This window comes from Coregonus lavaretus (assembly GCF_964263955.1).
Source record: "Coregonus lavaretus genome assembly, chromosome: 31".
In the NCBI taxonomy this organism is placed as follows: Eukaryota; Metazoa; Chordata; class Actinopteri; order Salmoniformes; family Salmonidae; genus Coregonus; species Coregonus lavaretus.
Window position 1 is genome coordinate 25,685,248 of NC_140018.1, and position 6,043 is coordinate 25,691,290.

The following is a 6,043-nucleotide window of genomic DNA, read 5'->3' on the forward strand; positions in this document are numbered from 1 at the left end:
ACTGGTCCAAAATGTGATTGTTACACAAAAGGACAGTTAACCCACACTGACCTCAAACTAAGGCACGCTGCCTGCTAATTATCTGTAGGCTATGTTTCAACTTGTCAATTTCAAATTATTTTCTAATGAGTTTTATTTTCTAACAACAGTTTGAATTGAGATGTATTCCTCCTCATTAATTCACATAAGAAGTAGCCCATTTAACTGTTGCGGACAATTTATTTTTTAGGCTTTACTGAGCCAGACAAACTTCTCTCTTCGACACAAACTTTTCCCCCCTGGTAAATTTTCTGGCTGGCGCCCACATTGCCTTCATTGTTGTTTTCCTTACAAATAATAACTTTGGACATGTGTGCGTTCCTATCAAAGTAAGTGCCTTATTTTCTGTATATCGTGTTGTCGTTTCTACTGTAGCATACCGCATACATTTATGTATGGAACATAATGTATTTACTGTTTTATTCACGTTTTCAAGTACTGATGACAAATAATGCATTCCGATTCTTGCATAGATTGTAATGGACAAATATGATGTGTGTAAAATATTTATTTGAAGGTTGGACTGAAAAAACACTAATAGAAATAAAAATTAGTATTCAATCACACAATTATAATAACCTTACTTTGAACCCCTGGAGACAGTGGAGCTTAAGACTGTCTTATAAGACGGCCTTGTTGCCAAGGCCAACCGCATTAGTGACCTTTATGCACTCTCAGTTCATCCTTCATGTACTCAGTTTGCCCCCGACTTCTCCAAGGTTATGATACGTCCTAACCCAGCGTTCGTTCCTAAAGTCATTCCTAAGACTTACAGTGGTCAAGCCACTGACCTCTTCCCTTTCTACCCTCTGCTGTTCTCTTCCCCAGAGAAGCGGCGCCTGAACACGTTGTGACTGGTATGCGCCCTGCGCGTCTACATGGACAGGACTAGGCTTTTCCGCAGGTGTGACCAACTATTTGTTTGCTTTGCCAACCCTGCTCGGGGTAGGGATTTGTCCAAACAATGCCTCTCTCACTGGGTAGTGGAGGCTACTGCCAAGGCATACAGTTGTAGGGGGTTGCAGTCTCCCCTGGGTGTCCGGGCGCATTCCACTAGAGGAATTGCTACTTCATGAGCACTGTTCAGGGACATCTCCATCTTGGAGATTTGTGCAGCGGCTAGTTGGGTTTCCCCACACACCTTTGTGAGGTTCTATCGTCTGGGTGTCACTTGGCCTTCTCTGGTGCACACAGTCCTCGGCGCTAGAGCTGTTTGATGGATCAGGCACATTACAATGTACCACAACAGACTTCTCCAGAAACGGGCTATTGGCAATCGGGGCATGCCATAGTGAGATGTCGAACCGGGTCGACTAAAAGAGAACTTTGGTTAACGGTATGTAACCCCGGTTCTCTGAAGGAGAGGAGGGAGACATCTCACCAGATTTCCCCTCTTGCACGACTTGTGTAAGAGGTATTTCTTAGAATGAGGAGATCAGAGTATTGCGGGGTGCTACATAGACATGTGGGGTGTACACCCACAAAGCTCTGATTGGCCTGTTAGGCATGATTGAACACGGCTTCAACTTATGAGACGCTAGAGAGGGCATGTCCCATAGTCCCATTTCCTCCTAGAGAAATCCGGGGTTACATACCTTAACCAAAAGTTACTTGTCCATGGGACCGACTGACATTCGCTCACCCATTCACACTCTTTCCCTCACTCACTCCCTCGTTCCCTCATTCACTCACTCCCTTACTCACAATCTACCTCTTTCACTCACTCACCAGGGGTGGAAAGAGTATTGAAATATCCTACTCAAGTAGAAATACTGTTACTTTAATAAACTTTTACTCAAGTAAAAGTAAAATGACTGACTTTTAAAAATACAAAAAAAAGTACAAGTACTCTGAAAAGCTACTCAATTACCGGGGGCAAACTACCCGCCCTCCAAGACACCTACAGCACCCGATGTCACAGGAAGGCCAAAAAGATAATCAAGGACATCAACCACCCGAGCCACTGCCTGTTCACCCCGCTATAATCCAGAAGGCAAGGTCAGTACAGGTGCATCAAAGCTGGGACCGTGAAAATGAAAAACAGCTTCTATCTCAAGGCCATCAGACCGTTATATAGCCATCACTAGCACATTAGAGGCTGCTGCTGCCTATTTAAATTACTGGCCACTTTAAAAAATGGAACACTGGCCACTTTAATAATGTTTACATATCTTGCACTACTCATCTCATATGTATATACTGTATTCTATTCTATAATATTCTACTGTATCAGTCCATGCCGCTCTGTCATTGCTTGTCCATATATGTATATATTCTTAAATTCCATTCCTTACTAGATTTGTGTGTATTGGGTATATGTTGTGAAATTGTTAGATATTACTTGTTAGATATTACTGCACTGTCGGAGCTAGAAGCACAAGCATTTCGCTACACCCGCAATAACATCTGCTAAACACGTGTATGTGACAAATAAAATGTGATTTGATTTGATTACAGTAACGAGAGTAGTTGTAATTACACAGAAAATATAAATGGAAAATGCATCAATTTCAAAGATTTTACTGCGTAACAGTTCATATAGGGAAATCAGTCAATTTAAATGAATTCATTAGGCCCTAATATATGCATTTCACATGACTGGAAATACAGATATGCATCTGTTGGTCACAGATACCTTATAAAAAAAGGTGGGGGCATGGATCAGAAAAACAGTCAGTATCTGGTGTGAATACCATTTGCCTCATGCAGCGAGACACATCTCCTTCGCATAGAGTTGATCAGGCTGTTGATTGTGGCCTTTGGAATGTTGTCCCACTCCTCTTCAATGGCTGTGCAAGTTGCTGGACATTGGTGGGAACTGGAACACGCTGTCGTACATGTCGATCCAGAGCATCCCACACATGCTCCAATGGGTGACATGTCTGGTGAGTATGCAGGCTATGGAAGAACTGGGACATTTTCAGCTTCCAGGATTTGTGTACAGATCCTTGCGAAACATGAAGTGATGGCGTTGGATTAATGGCACGACAATGGACCTCAGGGTCTCGTCACGGTATCTCTGTGCATTAAAATTGCCATCGATAAAATGCAATTGTGTTCGTTGTCTGTAGCTTATGTCTGCCCATACCATAACCCAACCGCCACCATGGGGCACTCTGTTCACAACGTTGACATCAGCAAACCGCTCACCCTCACGACGCCATTCTTTAAAACGATGTTGGAGGCGGATTTTGGTAGATAAATTAACATTACATTCTCTGGCAACAGCTCTGGTGGACATTCATGCAGTCAGAATTCCAATTCCACACACCCTCAAAACTTGAGAGATCTGTGGCATTGTGTTGTGTGACAAAAATGCACATTTTAAAGTGGCCTTTTATTGTCCACAGCACAAGGTGCACCTGTGTAATGATCATGCTGTTTAGTCTAGTCAGCTTCTTGATATGCCCCACCTGTCAGGTGGATGGACTATCTTTGCAACGAAGAAATGCTCACTGACAGGGATGTTAACAAATTTGTGCACAACATTTGAGAGAAATAATCTTTATGTGCGTACGGAAAATGTCTGGGATCTATTATTTCAGCTCATGAAACATGGGACAAACACTTTACATTTTGCGTTTATATTTTTGTTCAGTATCGTTACTTTACACTTCTGTTAGCTATGCTGTTGAAGATTTGATTATGTTCTCCTTCTGACATCTGCCTCTTACTAACAAGTAGTAGAATTAGCCCATAATTTTTCCCTAACAGTGAGAGAGACATATGACAGATCCAACTAAATAATAGCCTCCTACCAGCATTCAAGTCTCCCCACACAGCATCTGCAGCCAGTGGCCACTTCATGTTAGTCAAACAGGCGCGCTCTTAGGGCAGGTGAGGGGGCCATTTTCTGAGATTTAAGAGCTTATGAAATTACAGTTGAAGTCGGAAGTTTGCATACACCTTAGCCAAATACATTTAAACTCAGTTTTTCACAATTCCTGACATTTAATCCTAGTAAAAATTCCCTGTCTTAGGTCAGTTAGGATCACCACTGTGAAATGTCAGAATAATAGTAGAGAGAATTATTTATTTCAGCTTTTATTTCTTTCATCACATTCCCAGTGGGTCAGAAGTTTACATACACTCAATTCGTTTTTGGTAGCATTCCCTTTAAATTGTTTAACTTGGGTCAAACGTTTCAAGTAGCCTTCCACAAGCTTCCCACAATAAGTTGGGTGAATTTTGACCCATTCCTCCTGACAGAGCTGGTGTAACTGAGTCAGGTTTGTAGGCCCCCTTGCTCGCACACGCTTCTGCTCACAAATGTTCTATAGGACTGAGGTCAGGGCTTTGTGATGGCCACTCCAATACCTTGACTTTGTTGTCCTTAAGCCATTTTGCCACAACTTTGGAAGTATGCTTGGGGTCATTGTCCATTTGGAAGACCCATTTGCAACCAAGCTTTAACTTCCTGACTGATGTCTTGAGATTTTTCTTCAATATATCCACATAATTTTCTTCCTCATGATGCCATCTATTTTGTGAAGTGCACCAGTCCCTCCTGCAGCAAAGCACCCCCACAGTATGATGCTGCCACCCACGTGCTTCATGGTTGGGATGGTGTTCTTCGGCTTGCAAATTCTCCCCTTTTTCCTCCAAACATAACGATGGTCATTATGGCCAAACAGTTCTATTTTGGTCCCCATGTGCAGTAGTCCCCATGATGTCAAGCAAAGAGGCACTGAGTTTGAAGGTAGGCCTTGAAATACGTCCACAGGTACACCTCCAATTGACTCAAATGATGTCAATTAGCCTATCAGAAGCTTCTAAAGCCATGACATCATTTTATGGAATTTTCCAAGCTGTTTAAAGACACAGTCATCTTAGTGTATGTAAACTTCTGACCCACTGAATTGTGATACAGTGAATTATAAGTTAAATAATCTGCCTGTAAACAATTGTTGGAAAAATTACTTGTGTCATGCACAAAGTAGATGTCCTAACCGACTTGCCAAAACGATAGTTTGTTAACAAGAAATTTGTGAAGTGGTTGATAAACGAGTTTTAATGACTCCAACCTAAGTGTATGTAAACTTCCGACTTCAACTGTAGCTAGTTTGATGTGCAATTTGTTAGATTAAAAATGTAAAATTAAAAGAGACAAACTTTTTTTCTTTATTATCCATACAATTGTTTACAAATCCACTGAGCTGCAAGCGTACTTTTTCATAGGCAAAAGAGCAGCTGCTTGGGCACTGGTTGCTTGGACACAAGAGCTGAGCAATGATGTCTCGTTAAAATGTCTCTGTGTTCTGTGTAATCTACTACCATGTCAGAAATACAAATAATTCATGACCAAGGTGCATTTGGATCACCAATATTTGGAAGGAGGAGGAGGTTACTGTAGGTATTATAACCCTATCAACTATTTATCTTACGTGTAACCACAAGTCTGGTCTTGACGGGGTAGTGCTGGATTCATTCCTTGTTGCCGAAATTCTGCGCTGTAGCGAGCTTAAAATGTAAAGGTAATTCCCGATAATGCCGAGAATGGAACATTGCCTTTAAATGTAAATTGGGCTGCAATGCGGAACTTCTGCGATATGGATTGAATCCAGCCCCATAACTCAAATTATTGTAGCAATTTAGGCAAAAAGAGTCAAATGTGTAATAAACTAACTGATTGGATGGCCTTGTGGCCGATGAAAGAGACTATCATATCCCCTTGAAGGGAGCGGTTACAAATATGAAATAATCAACTTTAGTGCTCTGCTACAGATTTTTTATGTAGAGTTGAATGTAGTAATGTCTGATTGGTCAACATTATATTGTGATCATCATTATGGTAATAGACTATAGGTACAAAAGTAAAGTTCACATCTGTATCACATTACGACCAGAGAAAAGGGATTCACATGTGATACATCACCATCTGCATGGCTGAGAAGTAAGGTATGCTGTATTGAACAGAAAAATGTACTTAACCATCTTTTGAAATGGCAAAACACTTTCCTTTCGGTATTTGTGGAAATATTTCCAATGAATAAACAACAGTAAA